At 45.0% G+C, this 20199-nt stretch overlaps 1 protein-coding gene across 1 annotated transcript in view; it reads right to left on the bottom strand.

The window, feature by feature from the left end:
• PAXIP1 (PAX interacting protein 1) overlaps positions 1–20199 on the bottom strand; it is a gene marked incomplete in the record, with an annotated part of 1449657 nt that overhangs the window by 238883 nt on the left and 1190575 nt on the right.

The raw sequence follows: 20199 nt of genomic DNA on the forward strand, positions 1-20199 counted from the left end.
CTCCTGATCTCCATCAGGGTTGGCGTCTGAGGGGTGAGATGGAACCGGCTCCTGAGGCCCAGCTGATTCGGTCTGGGAGGCCGTCAGAATTTCTAAATCTGCGGTAGTCAGGGGCTGCGTAGGCGCCTCGCTGAAAAACGGAGAACCGGCAGCAGGCCTTGCTGAGGCCTCGGTATCTGGTCTTGGCCTAGGTTGCCTGTCCTTATCCTTGCGTTTTTAATCATTGCTGATGTCGGTTGATCTGATGACATGCTATAATTAAATTTTCTGCCAAAATAATGTTGGGGCGAAATCTGCCCGACGCTTGATTGTACGTTTGTTGAACCTAGCACAAAACCGACAACCAGAGACGTCGTGGTCTGGGCCTAGGCAAGGCATACAATAAGAATGAAAATCCTTATGAGGTATTTGCTTCCCACAAGAAATGCAATTATTAACTTTGTCTGACATCGGTCTGAGGCAATAAAAGTTTCCCCAACGGGGTACTTCTTTTAGAGAAGACTTCGGGCTGAAATTCGATTAGAAAATCTCAGGAGCTGGCCGACTGGCACTCGTGAACTGCTTCTGCTTCGGGCACCGCGCGGCAAGAAAGACTGAAGAAAATGGTGTCGGTTGCCTCTTTTATACCCCTGTCGCACTGACGTCAGGGAAGAAGCGACGACAACTGACGCCGGACCAAGACTTTGGGATTCGGCCGACTGCAGGACCGCATGACAGCAGGATAACCCAAGTGTGATGACTGCAGCAGTATTACACGATGAACATCATCTGGTAATGCAAGTAGCCTGCTTTGAAGCAGAGGTATCGTCTGCAAGATTCCCTGATTGGGATATGCAGGTAAGCCTCTTTTTAAGTCTAGAGTTACCAACCAGGCATCTTTGCCTAGCATAGGTAGTAACTGTTGAAGAGTCAGCATCTTGAATTTTGGAATGTCCAGAAATGTATTTATAATGGATAAGTCCAGAATTAGACGCCATGATTTGTCTTTTCTGGGTACCAGGAAAAGTCTTGAATAGAAACCTTGTCCCTTTTCTGGTACTGGTTGAATAGCCCCCATATTCATGAGGGACATAACTTGTTTCTGGGCCTCTGCCTACTGATTTGGAGGCAGATCTGGCCATCCATTTGGGATTGGCAACATGTGGAAACAAAATCTGTATCCCTGGGATACTATATTTAAAACCCATTTGTCCTGGGTAATCAGTTGCCAGTTTCGTGCATGAAGTGCCAGTTTTCCCCCCAAGGGGCGGTCAAAAGATAAGTGCTTGGTGATTCCAGTGGAAAGTCATTGAGACTGTTTACCATAGGGAGATGCCTTGCTGCTTCCAGATTTGGAGGTGGATGCACCCCATTGCTTTGATCTAAAGGTTCCTTGCGACTGAAACCTGGAGCCTTTGGAATGTCTGGGTTTGACCTGACTGGCTCTAGTGGGTACTGGAAAGGACTAGTTCTACTAAACCTGGGTGGCTGCAAGAAATCTTTCACAGTCTGCATAGATTTAGCTTCATCTTCCATCTTTTTTAAAACTTCTTCAGCCTTATTACCAAAGAGACTGTCCTGTTGTAAAGGAGCATCCAACAATTTTGCTTTAACATGGTCAGGCAGACTTTGCTCCTTGAGACAAGCATGCCGTCTTATCACAGATCCAGTTACAGCAGCCCTGCAAGAGGCCTCCAAGTAATCAAAACCACATTGCAAATTATGCTTTCCAACTTGAATGTAATAACTCCTGCAACTCTCTTTCCACACAGTCAGAAATCAACATAATTTTCTGTTTAAGTAAACCCATGACATGCTGTTGATATTTAAGCATATGAAATTGACAGTTTAAAGCCCTGATTGCCAAGGTTGCAGACGTGTAAACCTTCTTACCCCACCTATCCAGTGCCCTGGAATCTCTGTCAGAAGGGGTAGGATTTTTAGCGGTAGAGGCCTTAACGCCCTTGGGACCCTGGGAAATGGTTTCAGGGCCAGCAGTAGGGTTTTTGAAAAGGAATGTGTGGGAGTCAGGAACCCTGTAGTATCTGTCTGGCTTACTAGGAGCCGGAGGCAGGGAATCAGGAGTCATACTGGATTCTGAGAAAACATCAACAATGTCTAGAACAGGAGGTATAGCCAAAGGCCTATGCTAAATCCTTAAGTCTCTTTTTAGATTCAGAGAAATCCTGACTCTCCTAGTGGAAGTGTTTCCTTAAGGTATGCAAAGTTTCTCCAAAAGAGAAATCCTCAGGGGGAGAAGCAGAAGGGATAGAGTCTTCTGCATCAGAATCCCCATAAGTGGGTATAGATAAATCTCGATCAGGAGAGAAATCAGAAGAAATAGAAACCTGATCTAAAGATTTCATAGTCAGCGCCTTACCTAGGCCTCTTAGCAGGAGGGGGATGGGTACCCCTGATCAAGGTAATTAAATCTTCAGCCATTTTGATCATTTGTTTTTTAGGCATTGGGGCCTGTACACGTGGCTCAAGCGTCAGTTTTTTAGACATAGAAGTAGTTTTTGGCCTTAGTTTCGAAGATGGCGTTGGTTTAATATGCAAATCTTTAGGCCTGAAAACACCCTCAGAAGCCGGTGCTTGCTCAGCGGCTCCGGACCCATCCAAGGTAGAGACATCCGCGGGTTCAATACTTAAAAGTATTTTGCCACATACCGGACTCCGAATGGGTCTCAGTAGAGGCCTGCGAATCAAAAGTAACGGGTATCAGGGGCTGCGAAAGTGCCTCACTGAGTACCGGCAAACTGGCGACTGGCTTAGGAGAAGCATCGTCATTGGTTTTGGACCTCGACGGTCTGTCTCTTGCCTTTTTCTTTGCGTTTTTTAGGTATTCCGGTAGTCGGATTGCTAACCAACGACATTTCTGGATAGTTAAATCTTGAGCCAAAATATTTAGAATCAAAAATACACCAACGTTTAACCGTGTGTTGATTAAATTTAGCACAAAACTGACAGCAAGACATGTTGTGGTCAGGGCCTAGGCAAGGAATACAGTACAAATGAAAATCCTTATCGAGGTATTTGCTTCCCACAAGTAATGCAATTAACTTTTACTGACATCGGTAAGGAGCAAGAAAAAGTTTCCCCAACGGGGTACTTAGCTTTTAGTTAAAGACTTTGGTTCTGAAACTTGAAAATGAAAATTTCAGGAGTCTGCCGACTGGCATTTGCCAACTACTTCTGCTTCGGCACCGCGCGGCAAGGAAGACTGATGTAATGGCGTTGGCTGCATGTTTTATACCCCTGACGTCATGGAAGAAGGGACAGCAACTGATGCAGGACCCAAGACTTTGTTAATCAGGTCGACTGAGGGCAACCTTCCAGCAGATTACCCAAATGTAATAACTGCAACAGTGAAACACGAAGAACATATGACCTTAGGCTGCACTGTTGTTCCTATGGTGGAAGTAAGCAGGCAGCATTTTCTGAGCTGCTCCAGAGTGAATAAGTTAAAAGGAGTTGAGTCATTTTTTTTTTTTTCAAAACAAAAATTAAGATCCTGGGGAGGAGGAACAGGCTTCCTGGGAAGCCTAATATGAAGGACACTTTTTAACACTTGTTTAGCCTCAAATCTAGAAGCTAAAGGAGAAGATAAAGGCAGACAAGCAGAGATAGCTGATAAATGGGCCTTAACAGAAGAATAAGCCAACCTAGCATTCAGCAATTCACAAAGATAACACGAGAACCAAAGGAACATCCACTGAAAGTGGGTCAAGGCTACAAGACAGACACCAAACAGAAAACCTCTTTCATATGAATGAGTAGGATTTCCTAGTATTCGGTTTCCTGGCTTCCTTCAGAACCCTAAGCACACCCTCAGAAAAAAGGTGTCTGTGGAATCAAAATCCTATCACCCACAGTGTCAGCTGAAGAGTGAAGAGATGGGGGTGGATGTGAGATCCCTAAGTGTGTGTGTGTCCACCCTGTGAGGTAACCTGTGATGATTGCCCTCGGCTACATGCAGGAGAAGAGGGAACCAATGCTGTCTTAACCAAAAAGGAGTCACCAACAAGATTTTGGAAGCATACTGCTGAATTTTGAACAGGACTTTTGGAATGAGGGGATGGGGAGGGACAGCATAAAGAAACACCCCCTTAAAAGCAAAAGATAGGGCATCCACCTTCCAAACCAGAAGACCTGGGACTCTGGTACAAAACAGAGCAAGCTGCCTGTTCAGAGGGGAGGCAAACAGATCTATTTGAGGAGTAACCCACTGGTGGACAATATCCGAAAACACATCCATGTGAAGCATACATTCGTGGGACTGAGTAAAGGACCTGCTCAGTGTGTCTGCCACAATGTTTTGACCTGAGGGAATGTAAACTGCCTAAAGAGTCACTTGATACAGAACAGCAAGACCCCACAGCAGGAGTACTAACTGGCAAAGATGATAAGATCCCCCCCTCCCACATTTGTTTACATAACACATCACTGTGGTATTGTCTGCAAATACCTTGAGAGATCCTGGGGAGAAAAGAGGATGAAAAGTCTGAAGCGCCAGCAGAACAGCTCTCATATAAATGATGTGCTCCTTCTGCTGAAGAGGCAACCATACCCCCTGCACATTTAGGGAGCCAAAAGCTGCTCCCGGATCCCACGTGTGAAGCATCTGTGAACAGCTCCTGAGAGGGAAGAGAGGGATGAAAAGGGAGCCCTGGATTTAATTGCCTCGAAATTCTGGGAGCCCTGGATTTAGAGGCAACTGCTGGATCCACCAGTGAAGTTCCTTCTTGAGACAAGTTAGAAGAAGAAAGATCAGTTGTGTAAGAACTTACCTTAACAACAGACGTTGTCCTCTTCTCTGTTGTAGTATTCTTACATGAGGAAGTTGCCTGCCAGGGCAACGACCCAATGTTGGCCAGTATATCAAAGTCTTTTACTCCCTTAAGGTGTGCGGTACACATCTGACATAGGCCACTATCAGACGTCGGCCATAAAAAGAGACATACGCATGCACCATCCTAAGAAATGAAGCCTCAGGTGGAGACCGTCTAAGGGAAAGATGAGCAATGTATCCAAGAATGCCAGGAAATGGAGGAAGGAGGGTGGGATAGAATACTGCAAAAGAGAAGAGAAGGACATCTATCGCTATGTTAAGTTCTTACACAACTAATCTATGCCCTTCTAGTCATCTGTTGCAGTATTCTTACATGAGGGAGAACACAAAATCTCATGCAGAAAGGGAGGAAGAAGTGGCACAGGGACTCTCCAAGAAGCCATGGAGAATGGCCCTGGTGAACCCTGCCCTGGATTTGCAGATGGAATTCAGCTTACACTGCTTAGTGAAGGTGTGGACAGATGTCCAAGTAGCTGCTTCTAAGATAGAGTTGGTGTCTAACCCTTTGAGGAATGCCCCCGAAGAAGATACTGCCCTTGGAGGGTGAGTTTTGATTGGGCCTGGAAGAGCTTTACCATGGTGGATATAGCAACAAGCAATGGATATGGATATCCAGTTGGAGATGGTCTGTTTGGACACAAGCAATCCCAGAGCCCTGGTATGAAATGACACAAACAGTTGGTCTGATTTTCTAAAGGATCTGGTCTTGTGTAGGTAAAACCTGAGTTGGCTACGTACATCAAGAGTGTGTAGGATCCTTTCACTACTGTTCTGGGGAGAGGGTAAAAGGTGGGAAGATGAATAGCCTGGTTTAAGGACAATTCATTAACTACCTTTGGCATGAAGGAGGGGGTTGATATGAAGGGAAACCCTGTCTTTGTGGAAGGAAAGGAGGAAAGCCCATAAGGGCTTGTAATTCTGACACCCGCTTGGCAGAGGTACAGTGGATAAAAAAGTGTACACACCCTGTTAAAATGCCAGCTTTGTGATATAAAAAAATGAGACTACAATAAATCATTTCAAAGCTTTTCCCACCTTTAATGCGACCTATAACCTGTATAATTCAATTGAAAAACAAATCTGTTAGGGGAAAAAATATAAAAAATAAAAAACGTACAATAAGCTGGTTGCATAAGTGTGCACACCCTTAAACTAATACTTTGTTGAAGCACCTTTTGATTTAATTACAGCATTAAGTCTTCTTGGGTAGGAGTCTATGGCACAACCTGACTTGGCAATATTTGCCAACTCTTCCTCGCAAAAGTGCTCCAAATCTGTTAGATTGCAAGGAAATCTCTTGTGCACAGCCCTCTTCAGGTCACCACACAGATTTTCTATTGGATTTAGGTCTGAGCTCTGGCTGGGCCATTCCAAAACTTTAATTTTCTTCTGGTAAAGTCATTCTTTTGTTGATTTGGATGTATGCTTGGGGTCACTGTCGTGTTGAAAAGTGAAATTCCTCTTCATCTTCAGATTTCTAGCAGATGTCTGAAGGTTTAGGGCCAAACGTGACTGGTATTTAGAACTGCTCTTTATTCCCTCCACCTTGACTAAAGCCCCAGTTCCAGCTGAAGAAAAGCAACCCTAAAGCATGATAGTGCCACCACCATGCTTCACCAAGGGGATGGTGTTATTCTGGTGATGTGAAGTGTTGTTTTTGCGCTAAACATACCTTTTGGAATTGTGGCCAAAAAGTTCAACCTTGGTCTCATCAGATCATAACACATTTTCACAAATGCTTTTGGGAGACAATGTATTGTTTTGCAAATTTTAGCTGGGCTTGGATGTTTTCTTTTGTAGAAAAGGCTTCTTCTTGCAACCCTACCCCATAGTCCACACATATGGAGAATATAGGAGATTGTTGTCACATGTAGTACACAACCAGTGCTTGCCAAATATTCCTGCAACTCCTTTAGTATTGCTCTAAGTCTCTTTGCAGCCTCCCTGACCAGTTTTCATATTGTTTTTTCATCAAGTTTGGAGGGACATCCAGTTCTTTGCAATGTCAATGTTGTCCCATATTTTCTCCACTTTTTAATGACTGTCTTCACTGTGTTCCATGGTATATCCAATGTTGTGGAAACTTTTTTGTACCCTTCTACTGACCGATACCTTTCAACAATAAGATCCCTTTGATGCTTTGTAAGCTCTCTGCGAACCATGACTTTTGCTGTAGCAGGCAACTGAGTAAATGTCAAGAAAATCCTAATAGGACAGCTGGACTTTATCTGGGGTTAATCAGAGTCTCTAATTGATGGCAGGTGTGTACCCAAGAAGACTGAATGCTGTAATTAAATCAAAAGGTGCTTCAACAAAGTATTAGTTTAAGGGTGTGCACACTTATGCAACCAGATTATTGTACGTTTTTTATTTTTAACAGATTTGTTTGAGTTTCAATTGAATTGTACAGGTTATTGGTCATATTAAAGGTGGGAAAAGTTTTGAAATGATTTATTGTGGCCTCCTTTTTTTATATCACAAAAGCCTGGCATTTTAACAAGGGTGTGTACACTTTTTATATCCACTGTAATAGCCACTAGAGGGCAGTTTTCCAAGTACAGTGTTTGAAGGAACTAGAATAGGCTGGCTCAAAAGGTGCCTGAGTCAGTTTCTCTAGCACAAAGTTCAGGTCCCAGGGTGGGGCAAGAGGTCTCCTTGGTGGTCTAATGTTGCGGATGCCTTTAAGGAATTGTTTGGCCTGAAATCTGGAGGCTAGGAGTGGTGAAAGTGGCAGACAAGCAGAGAAAGTTAACAGATGTGCTTTTATGGAGGAATAAGCCAAGCCTGCATTAAGCAATTCACACAGATATGACAGAACCATAGGGGGATCTGCTGTGAGTCCTGGTTTCTGGTAAGACACCAAAGCGAAAATCTCTTCCATTTGGAGAGGTAAGATTTTCTGGTATTAGGTTTCCTAGCCTCCTGCAGGACTTGTAGCATGTCCTCAGAAAAAAGATGTCTGAAAGGAATCAGGGGTCTATCACCAAGAAGGTCAGCTGGAAGGTCTCTAAATTTGGGTGTATGAGTGAGCCCTTGTTCTGTGCGAACAGGTCCATTCTGTGAGGCAACTAGTAGTGACTGCCCTTGGCTAGATTAAGGAGAAGGGGGAACCAGCGCTGTCTTGGCCAATAGGGATTCACCAACAAGATTCCTGACTGATCCTGTTGAATTTTCAGCAGGATTTTCAGAATAAGTGGGGGGTGGGGATACATAAAGGAATTTCCCCTTCCAAGAGATTGATAGGGTGTCCACTTTCCATGCCGGAGGATGAGGTTATCTGGCACAAAACTTTGGAAGTTGTTAGTTCAGGGGGGGGGGGGGGCAAACAAATCTGTTAGTGGAATATCTCCACTGGTGGACAATGCCCAGAATACATTTCTGTGAAGCATCCATTCGTGGGCCTGTGTTCTGGATCTGCTCAGAGTGTCTGCCACAGTATTCTGACTGGCAGGGATGTAAACTGCCTGAAGAGATATTTGTAGTAGGCAGGCTACATCCCAGGCCTGTAAGGCTAATCTGTAAATGAGGTAGGATCTTGCCCTCCTGCTGTTTGGTGAGAGGACTGTCACAGTGTCTTTGTGGATGTGTAGCCTTTCTGGTCTAAGAAGGGATTGGAAAGACTGAAGGGCAAAAATTAATGTGCCTTTATTTCCCTTACATTTACTTGATTTCTCCTCTGTGAGGATGTCCACTGGCCTTGCACTGTGTAATGTTTCAAGGCTGCTCCCCAGCCTCTATCCGATGCATCTGTATACAGTACTTGAGTTGGGGGCAGTGGGTGAATGGGGAGACCTGGATTTATGGACAGATGTGTTATCCAAAACTGGATCTTCTTCTTGAGGCAGGGTAGAAGTGGTATTTGGAATTCTAGAGGGTGGGCATGCTGAGACCACACTGGCTTTAGAAACAATTGGAATGTAACTTCGTTAGAGAAAGGACAGGGATGGTAGAGGTCATCAACCCCATGATTCACAGAAACTGACTTGCAGGCAGGAGACTGAGGAAGAGAATTTCTGAAAAAAGGAGAGAAATCACCTGGGTCTTGGTGGGTGGAAGAGACACCACCATATCCTTGGTTTGAAACCTGCACCCTAGAAAGACATATCTTGGGATGGGACAAAGGAAGATTTTTTGAAGTTTATAGTGAATTCCAGGCTTTGTAAAATGGCTACTGTTGAGTGGAGATCTCTGGTCAATTCCTCCTGTGATTTGGCTTGAATCAAAAAGTCGTCTACGTAGGGGAAGATTTGGATGCCATGGAGGCTGCAAAAGGCAACCACTGGTCCAGGCATTTTGTGAAGACTCTCTGGGTAGTGCAAAGCCCAAAAGGCAAAGCCGATAATTGAAAATGTGAGGATCCCAGAGAGAAGTGTAGGAATTTCATGTATCTGGGTTGTATGGGGATACGGTGGTAAGCATTCTTGATGTCTATGAATGCTAGGAATGCCTGAGGGAGGATGACAGGGACGAGTGTTTGGAGAGTAAGCATTCTGAAGGAGGGAACTATTAGAAAGTCATTGAAATAGCAGAGGTCTAGGATAGGTCTTCAAGGACCTTCCTTCCTGGGAACTAGGAATAAGAGTGAATAAAAACCTTTTCCCTCTTGAGCTGGGGGTGCAGGTTGAATTCTGCCCTGTTCTAGTAGGTTTTGCAGAACTGGGGGAAAAGAGGTTGCTGTTCTTTTGGTGGTTGGGGGATACCCCTGAAGGGGGGGCACAATGTGCCAGATCATGAAGTATGCCATTTTTATAATGCTTAGGACCCAGGAGGCTTGAGTGATGAGTTCTCAGGATGGAAGGGAAAGGGTAAGGTGCAGGGGGAGGGCTCCCAGACTGCTTGACGAGTCATGAGGAAGAGCCCATCCTATCAGGTAAGGTGCTGCTTAGCAAGCTGGGAAGAAGTAGTAGAGGAGACCTGATGAGTTTTCGTAGACCCTTTTTGGGGTTGTTTGGTGGGGTCAGGTTTGCCTGCGTACAAAGACCCATTTTGCAGGGTAACTCCTGTGGAATTTCAGCACAGGGGAGACCAAAATGTGTTTAAGGTCATTTAGCTCCTTGTTCTTTTCTTGCACAAATTTGAACAATTCTGCTGAAAGTTTGACAAAAAGAGTGGAACTGTCTAAGGGTGCATCTACCTAATGTCTGCAGGGAGAGGCTGAGGCCTTAGCCAGGCAAATCTTCTTAGGGCAGAGGAAGACGCTGCAGCATGTGAGGTGGCCTCTATAACATTGTAACTGCATTTAATCAAATCCCTGGCTGCCTGAGAGGAAGACGCAATAAGAGAGGATGCCAAGGCTTTGCACTCCGAGTCTGGCACATCTGACACTAGCTTGGAAATCTGAGACAGGAGTTCCAGATTTTACTTGGTTATATGTATCTGGTAGTTTAGTGCTCTGAAAGCTGAGGTGGCTGAGGTATACATTTTCTTGCCCAGCCTCTCAAAAGTACAGTTTTGTACCTACCATAAATGTAGATGTCCGACAGATATGCAACTGCAGTCATAACATATGGGTTGTCCTGCCTCAGGCAGCCCTCGGTCGGCTGGATTCCAAAGTCTAGGTCCGGCGTCGGCTGGTGTTGCCTCCTCTCCGACGTCAGAACGGCTGGAGTATAAAGGCATCGGCCGACGCCATCTTCTTCAGTGTTTCTTGCCCCAAATGCCAGGTGCCCTCCTAGGAAGGCTAAATTTGGTGAATGGATAAACAATTACAGACATGCACAACAGTAATAAACAGATACACCATAGAGATACCCCCAGCTAATAGGAATAGGGGTAGTGGACCCATAAAAAAGGTTGCAGAGGGGTAGGAGGGTGGGAGAATCTGACTGCAGTTGCATATCTATCGGACATCTACATTTATGGTAGGTACAAAACTGTACTATGTCCTTCAAGAATGCAACTGCAGTCATAACATATGGGTTGAATACCATAGCCAAGCTGGGGGTGGTTGGAACTAAGAAAGTGATGGTGTAGCTAAAATGCCCTGCAGGACTGCTGAAGCAAAGCCTGCTCGGGATCTGGAGTATAAAGGCAGGTTGTAGTGCTTGGTAAATGTATGCACGGAGCTCCATGTAGCAGCCTCTAGAATGTCCTTTGTAGCCACTCCCTTAGGAAAGCTGTGGATGTGGCTATAGCTCTGGTGGAGTGTGGCCTAATATTGGCTGGCACACCTTTCCATGAAAGGAATAGCAGAATCTGATGCAGTGTCCAATCCATTTGGAAATTGTTTGCTTGGAGATTGCTTTTCCCTGTACTCCAACAGCATAGGCTACAAGCAGTTGGTCAGACTTTCTGGTGGCCTTAGTTCTGTCCAAGTAGTAGCGTAGTTGCCTGTGTATGTCCAAAGTATGCAGCAGTGCTTCCCCCCTGTTTTGAAGATTGGGGAAGAAAGTAGGCAGGTGAATGGCTTGATTTAGAGACACCCTGGAAATTACTTTTGGCATGAATGAAGGATTGGTTCTTAGAGAGACTCTGTCCTGATGAAAAATGAGAAAAGGAGGTACTGCCATGAGTGCCTGTATCTCCGATACTCTTCTTGCTGATGTGATTGCCAATAGGAAAACCGTTTTCCATGAGAGAAATTGCATTTCTGAAGTTGCTGCTGGTTCAAAGGGAGGAAGAGTTAATTTTTCCAAGACGAAGTTGAGGTCCCATGCAGGTACTGGCGGTTTCCTGGGAGGTTTGATATTCTTTATCCCCCTTAGGAACTGTCTTAGCAAAGGATGTGAAAACACAGGTGGATCACAATTGTATTTTGCTGAAATTGCTGAGGCATGAATCTTTATGGAAGAATATGAGAGACCAGTATGAAACATTTCTGCCAAGTATTCCAATATCTGAGGTATACTCAATACTGCTGTATCCTGACCCCTGCTAGCATTCCAGATGATGAATCTCTTCCACTTGGTTGAATAAGTTTTTCTGGTGGAAGGTCTGCGTGCTTCCAGTAAGATCTCTTGAACTTTTTTGGAAAGAGAGATATCGGAAGGAGTTATGGTAACCTCCAGGCTGTCAGATGCAATGTTTTCAGGTTTTGATGAACCGTCCTATAATTGTGTTGTGTTAGAAGCAGAGGCCATAGGGGCAGAGGCCACGGTTTGGTCCGAGTTATGCTCAACAGCAATGGGTACCAGTGCTGCCTTGGCCAGTCTGGAGCTATCAAAATGCCTGTTGGTTGTTCTGCTTTGATCTTCAGTATCACCTTGGACAGCAGTGGTAGAGGAGGAAATGCATAAATTGTTAGGGACTTCCAGCTGAAGGAGAGAGCATCCATTTTCCAGGCTAGAGGATGGTGGGTCCTTGTACAGAACTTTTCCAGGTGATGATTCATGTGAGAAGCAAAGAGATCTATGTCCGGTCTTCCCCATGTCCTTGTTATTTGTGAGAAAATGTGAGGATGCAGCATCCATTCGTGTGGATCCAAGAAATTTCTGCTCAGCTTGTCCACCAGTACATTGTCCTTGCCTGGCACAAACTGGGATTGCAGATGTATCTTCAGACTTAGGGATTTTTCCCAGAGAATCATTGTTAGTCTGCAGAGGGGATAAGAATGAGTGCCTCCTTGCTTGTTTATATACCACATAACAGTGGTGTTGTCTGTCCTTATTAGCAAGTGTCCTTGTTGAAGTGATTTTTCGAAAGTCTCGATTGCATGTATCACTGCCAACATCTCTTTTTGGTTTATGTGCAGATGCCTTTCCCTTGGTGTCCATTGGCCTTGAATGCATCTGCCCTCCATGTGCACCCCCCCCCCATCCATGGTCTGAGGCGTCTGTTGTAATCGTTTGACCTGCTTGAGGTTTGTTGAAAGACATGCCTTTGTTTAACTGACTTGCTTGAGCCCACCACAAAAATTCTCTTTGCAGACATGGAATGAGTGGGATTACGTCCTCTAGGCTTTGGCTGTGTTGGGACCATAAGCTTTTTAAATACCATTGCAGCTTTCTCATATGAAGTCTTGCTAAAGGTATCAGGAGAATGCAAGATGCCATGAATCCCAGGGCCTGCAGGATTTTCCTTGCAGTCAGCTGGGAGAGCTTTGCTAGGCTTTTGAAGTACTCTGACAACTGCTGTTGTTTTTCCTCTGTGAGATAAGCCATCTGTGTTTTTGTGTCCAGTTTGGCTCCTAGGAAAATAATCTGTTGGGATGGCAGAAGTCTTGATTTCTGAATGTTGACTGTGTATCCCAAGGTCTGTAGTAATTGAATGACATAGTCCAAGTTTGTTATCAAGGTTTGCTTGTTGTCTGCTGGTATGAGGCAGTCGTCCAGGTAAGGGTATATTTGAATCCCCTGGAGTCTGCAGTGTGCCACTACTGATGCCAGGCATTTCGTGGACACTCTGGGCGCAGTAGATAAGCCAAACGGCAATGCTAAGAATTGATAATGCTCTGTCCCTGCAAGAAATCTGAGGTATCTTCTGCAGCTTTGTCTGACTGGGACATGCAGGTATGCCTCCTTGAGGTCCAGAGTGACCAGCCAAGACCCCTTGCCCAGCATGGGAAGGAGTTGCTGCAACGTCAGCATTTTGAACTTTGGCACAATGAGATAAGTATTTAGAGTAGACAAGTCCAGTATAGGTCTCCATTTGTTTTCCTTTCTTGGAACAAGGAACAGTCTTGAATAAAATCCCTGAACTTGTTCCTGTGGAGGAACCTTTTCTATTGCTTTTATATTTAACAGCTTTGAAACTTGAATGAGTGCCTCTGCCCTTTGATGAAGTGGCAGGTTTGGCATGCCTTGTCTTACTGGTAAAGTATGGAAGTGGAATCTGTAACCTTTGTCTATTAAATCCAGAATCCAGTTGTCCTTGGTTAAGATATGCCAGTTTTTTGAGAATAAGGATAATTTTCCGCCCAAAGGAGCTTCTCTTTGAGCCTTTGTAGGCGGTATGAAAGTCGAGTCATTGTGGTTGTCCTTGTGGTGCAGCTGGGCTGCCTGCGCCACTTCTTTGATTTGGTGGTTGCCATTGGCGGCCCCTGTAGGAGCCTCGGTATTGCCCTCTACCTCGGGCACGCCTGTTTTTTCCCCTTTGAAACTTGTCAGTGTCTGGAAAGGACCAATTCTTTGAAGGTCAATTCCTGCTGAATCTGGGTGGCTGAACCTGGAGGAAATCTTTGACTGTCTGTACTGATTTTGCTTTTTCCTCAATGGACTTCAACATATCTTGTGCATTAGCACCAAAAAGCTTCTGTTTTTCCAGAGGTGCATCACGTAACTTTACTTTAACATGGTCTGGTAGTGGCTGTTCTTTTAACCAAGCATGTCTACGTATAACAGCCCCAGTCATAGCTGCCCTACATGAAGCCTCCAATGCATCATAACCACACTGAAGAAAATGATTGCTAACCTGCTGAGTGTTGTGTACTAGAGATCCTGCAATGCCTTTCTATCAATAGGCTCTGGAGAGGCTAGCTTTTTCTGTAAATCATCCAGTAAAAAATCCTGGTACTGAAACATATGAAAAAGGCAGTTAAGTGATCTCATGGCCAGGGTGGTAGAGGTATAAACTTTTTTACCCCATCTCTCCAGGGACCTAGCTTCCCTATCCGCTGGCAGTGGATTCTTGGCTGTGGAAGTAGCCACTCCCTTGGGGCCCTGTGAAATAGTTTCTAGATCCACAGAATGGGCCTTAAAGAGATGCTTGTGGGTGTCAGGGACCCTATAATATCTGTCTGGCTTGACAGGAGCTGGAGGTAGAGAATCAGGGTTAGCACTGGAGTCGGAGAAAACATCATCCAGGACATCCATAACAGGAGGGATAGCTAAAGGCCTGTGCTGGGGTAGCTTGAGGAAGGTACGTAGCCTTTTCCTGGAATCAGAGAATTCCTGACCCTGCCATTTAAAATGCTCCCTCATAGAATGTAAGACTTCACCAAAGGAAAAATCCTCTGGAGGAGAGGCAGAGGGAATTGATTCCTCAGCATCAGAGTCCTGATAGGCCTGGAAGGATTCTTCTTGGGTATCTGAAGGCTCAGAATCCCCAGAGGCTTCATCTGAAGAGAGGTTGTCGGCCTGTTCATTTCTGGGCCTTTTCTCTGCAGGCGGCTGAGAACCTCTGTCTGGATGAGGCTGAGACTCCCTGATAAGAGAAATAAGGTCTGCAGCAAGAGACATGATCTGTTTATCAGAAGAAGGGGCCTGGGCAGTAGGTTTAGGATGGGCCTTGGCCTGGCTGGCGGCCTTAGCACGTGCAAAGGCCTTGATGGACATGGATACAGGAGGCCTAGCTGCCCCACGTGCAGGAGTAACCTTGTCCACAGGAATGGTGTCGGGTAGATCCAGAACTTCGGTTTCTGGAGGAAAGTCAACAACCGGCACCGGTGTAAACTCCGAGACCGAAGGACGAGCTAACGCTGTGTCGTCGGCCTGGAGCGGTTGAATTACTGCTTCCGAAGGGACCGAAGCACCCGCGGAGGGTTTAGGAGGAGTATCGGTGGAGGACGCGGGCCGAGGATGTCGGTCCCGGTCCTTTTGTTTTTTGGAAGATTGAGTAGTCGGTTGTTCCGACGGCATGATATAAGCGAAAGATTCGCCGAGAAAGTCTTCGGCAAATTCTGCCCGGCACCTCAGAGTGCGCTTATTAAAGCAAGCACAGGCAGCACAGGCCGAGACATCGTGGTCTGGGCCCAGGCAAGGTAGGCAATAAGAATGGAAGTCCTTATGAGGTATTTGTTTACCACAAGGCAAACAATTATTAACTTTCTCAATTTGTTCTGACATCGGCTGAGGCAAGAAAAAATGTTCCCCAACTAGGTACTTAGCTTTTAGATGACTTCGGTACTGAAAACACAGGAGCTGACCGACCGGCACTTGCGAACTGCTTCTGCTTCGGGCACCGCGCGGCAAGAAAGACAGAAAAAGATGGCGTCGGCCGATGCCTTTATACTCCAGCCGTTCTGACGTCGGAGAGGAGGCGACACCAGCCGACACCGGACCCAGACTTTGGAATCCGGCCGACCGTGGGCTGCCTGAGGCAGAACAACCCATATGTTTTGACTGCAGTTGCATTCTTGAAGGACATCTGTCTATTATCCTTGTCGGAGGGAGGAGGGAAGTAGAAGGTAGTGACCTGAAAGCCTTATCAGAGGCTACTGAGATCACAGAGGGATCTGCCACAGGGGCCTTGAAAAGGAAACTGTAGTCCTTAGGTATTTTGTAGTACCAGTCTGGCTTTTTTGGAGCTGGATGCTGAGAGTCAGGGTGAGTGGAAGTGGATGCAAAAGCATCTAAAAAGGCTGGAATGACAGGAGGACAAAGGGACTGTACTTGGAGGAGGTCATAATAATGTCTTTGGACCTCAGACATCTCTGCACTGTCCCATTTAAAATGATCTTGCATCCCAATAATAGTTTCCCCAAAGGGAATTTTCTCCACAGAAGATTTTGTTCTATTCGACTCTTCCTCAGGGAAAGCGTAATCTAAGGTGATGGGATTTGGGATGAATAATAGAATGAATCACTGTCCTCTTCGGATGAGGAGTCTTCCTGTGAGGTAACATGAGGCCTAGGCCTTGTGTGAAATTTTCCCATTTCTTCTGTGGGTCTGGAGGTGGACAGGCATGTTTAATTTTTTGTTTCTTCTTTCCATGAGTATCCATACGATACAAAGGAGGAGGGACAGATGTAGGCCTATATTCCAGCAAGTCCAAATCAACATCTCTAACCATGATCTGGGTAATTCCTCTGGGGCCTTCAGACACTATAAGCCTGGGTTCCCCCTGGACATCGGGAGTCTATGTCTGCATTGCCTCTTTGGCCGTGCATAAATCCGATACCAAGGTGGGCTCAGCCTGTGGATCTGGATCTGTGATGGAGTGAATCTCCAAACTCTCATGTGTTTCGGGAGAGACATCTGTATCGAGAGGTGCAGCATTGGCTTCAGGCCTTGGTTTTTTGGCCTTACGCTTGACAGGCTCTGTCATTGGGTCCGAGGAACTTTCCATCTTGGCTAAAGGCGCTAATTTTCTAAGTAAAGAGCGAGGGACGATAACCGACTTCGGAGGGTCATAGACACAAAAGACTGACAGATTGAGCAACTTTTATGGTAGTGTTGGGGCCCGAGACATAAAAGGCACTGGGAATGACTACCCTTATCTGTCTTTCACAGTCACACTTCCCTTTCCTGGATGACATTAACCTCAAATAAAGATAAGGCAGCAGTAAAAGACAAAAAAGTTTTCCCCAATGGGGTACTTATCTTAATAGAAGAAGGCGATTCTGGCAGCACAGCGACATCCAGGACTGGTGATCTGACTGGTAGCAAAGTTGTTCTGAGGATGGTGCTTGGGTACTTCTTTTATGGCAGATGTCTGATAGTGGCCTATGTCAGACTTACCACACACTCTAAGGTAGTAAAAGAATTTGATATACTGGCCGATGTCGGGTTGTTGCCCTGGCAGACAATTCCCTCCTGTAAAAATACTGCAACAGAGGAATAGAAGGACATCTACAAATCCTAGGGGAAATGCATGTTGAAGCCTAACTGACTTCAGAAACCACTGAAACGTTCTCATGTGGAGTTTGGCCAGAGGGAGCAAAGGGATGGTAGATGCCATGAATTCTAAGATCTCAGAAACTCCCTGGCTGTAAGAAAGGCTAGAGAAAGAAGAGTTTGAAAAAAGGAAAAGAGTGTCAAGGCCTTGGGAAGAGGCAGGGATGCCATCATAAGCAATCTGAATACTGCACCCCAGAAAAACATGGTCCTGAGAAGGAGTTAGAAAACAGTTTTTGAAGTTTATTGTGAACCCCAAGCTTTGCAGAAAGGAAATGGCACAAAGAAGATTTTGCAACAGGATTTCTGGATAGGATGCCTGAAACAGGAAGTTCTCAAAGTAAGAAAATACACAGATCCCCTGAATCCTGGAAAAAGCAATAACAGGAGTGAGGCATTTGGTGAATACCCTTGGGGCAGTAGAAAGACCAAAGGGCAAAGCAGAGAACTGAAAATGCCAAGAAGCAACAGAGAAATGCAAAAACTTCCTGAAAAAGGAATGGACTGGAACATGGAGGTAAGCATCCTTGAGATCTAGACACCATACAAGCCTGAGGAAGCAAAAGAAGGAACAAAGTCTGAAGAGACCACATTCGAAAGGATGGGGGCACCTTCATAAAAATGCTTAGACGAGAGAGGTCTAGAACTGGTCTCCCAAGTACATTCTTTTCTGGGTATTAGAAACATCCTGGAGTAAACCACCCTCCCCTGTTGAGATACAGGCACCTCCTGAATAGTACCCAGAGTCAAAAGGTCCTGAAGCACCTCTGGAAAGGAGTTGTTCCTGAGGGAAGAATACTCAAAGGGGAGGAGGAACTTCCAAACCATGAAACACCCCTGGCGAATAATGGCCAGGACCCAAGAATCCTGAGTAATCTGTAGCCAAATGAGGGGGAGAGACAGAATGAGAAAAACGTCTGGGAAGAATAGGATTGTTTATCTGGAAAAGGACACTTCTAAGGCACTGAAGTCTGAGAAGCCTTAGCAGGAGGAGCCCGTTTGCCACCTATTTTGCCCTTCACAGGAGGATGGGATTGCCTGCTGACAAAAGCCTGCTTATTGGGGTACTTTCTCTGAAATTTAGGCACAGGAGAAACAAACACAAATTTTAAGTTCCTGTAAAGCCTTGCCATTATCCTGAAGGGAGTTAAACTTAGTGGCAGCAGCTTCAGCAAAGAAATGTTTATTACGAAGAGGGGAATCCACCAACTTAGCCTTAATATCATCAGACAAAGGTTGAAGCCAAACCCAATACCATATCCTCATCACTGACCCAAAAGCAGCAACACTAGAGGAAACATCTGCTGCATCATAACTACACTTGATGGAATGACGAGCCACCTGGGAGGAAGTCCCTAACATGGAAAGGGCAGAAGTTTTACCCTCAGTGTCTGGAAAATCAGAAATAACCTGACCAGCCTGGGATAGAAAAGCCAACAAGCACCTGTACACATATGGGGGTCTGATAATCAACAACCATAAAAGTCAAGGTAGCAGAAGGTGAAAACCTTCTTGCCTAGCCTTTCCATGGTCCTGCTATCTTTGTCAGAGGGCAGTAACTTGGGAGAAGCAATTGAGAGGGCTTCTCAGAGGCTACAGACACCACCAAGGGGTCAGAAGGATGACACTGATACAAAACTTTGCAGTCCTCAGGCACCCTATAGAATATATCAAATTTGTTGGGAGCAGGGGGCTGACAATCTGAAGTCTTAGAAGAACTGGAAAATGATAGTGACTACATGCGCTGGTGTTCTTTGAAAATTCAATTGCAAAAAATTGGATATAAAAAAAAACACCCTTTCCTGGGAATTCGCTATACTGCTATCTCTCTGCACACATTAGTCACTCTACTTTCCTTAATTACATTTTACATTACTCTGAACTGGAAAGACAGATCCCAACTAATTTGAAAAGAATGTAAACATAGGACAACAAAATACATAAGAGCCCACAAGTTCTTAATGCACAGTCAAAACTACATCTGCCACTCCTAGAATAGTGGAATATATTATCTGACAACTTTCTAGAATAGTGGAATATATTATTTGACCACTTTCTACAGTAAAGTCTGATAAGTTACTACATAATTCAAAAGTAAAATTGATTCCCAACCGTAATTAATATGCGGCTTCTTTAGCTACTAAATTTTCTACTGTAAGGGCCTCTATCTCTTATAAGTTAGGATTAAATCACTAAACCACATGGTTAGGCAACTAGCACCTTTGTATATAGTTTTATATGTACATTATAAGCTGGCATGTATTAGAAATCACTGATTAACGTTGCCTTTTTCAATGCTGACAAAATGCCTTTAATTAATTTTATGACTAAAGCACAACAAACACCAATAAAGATTTCTGGGCGGGGGTGGAAAATGCAACCAACAAAGCAGCCAAAAAGTACAGTTGTGTACACTTACCATAAATGTAGATGTTAGAGTGTATTCACTGTTGCAGTCATCACATTTGGGTTATCCCTGCCAAGGTAGCCCTTGGCCGGCCCGAATACCAGAGGCTTAGTATTTCTGCATCAGTTGCTGTCGCTTCAGGACAGACGTAAGGTCGTCAGTAGTATAAAGTAAGGCAGCCGACACCATCACAACAGTTTTTCTTGCCCTGTCAGGAGCCCCCAAGTGGGAGACAGGTTATGGTGGAAGAACCCACTAGTAAAAAGTAAATACCAAAATGTCCTTTGTAAGGGGAGAGAGAGAAAGAAGAGGGGGATGGAGGGAGGGAAACCAGGACTGCAACAGTGAATACACGCGAACATCTACATTTATGGTAAGTGTACACAACTGTACTATGTTCTTCATGTTCACTGTTGCAGTCATCACATTTGAGTTGATTCCCAAAGCTGAGGAAAAAGGGTGGAGGCAGT

The sequence above is a fragment of the Protopterus annectens genome, chromosome 3.part1 (assembly GCF_019279795.1).
Source record: "Protopterus annectens isolate FY-2018-M chromosome 3.part1, PAN1.0, whole genome shotgun sequence".
Classification (NCBI taxonomy): Eukaryota; Metazoa; Chordata; order Ceratodontiformes; family Protopteridae; genus Protopterus; species Protopterus annectens.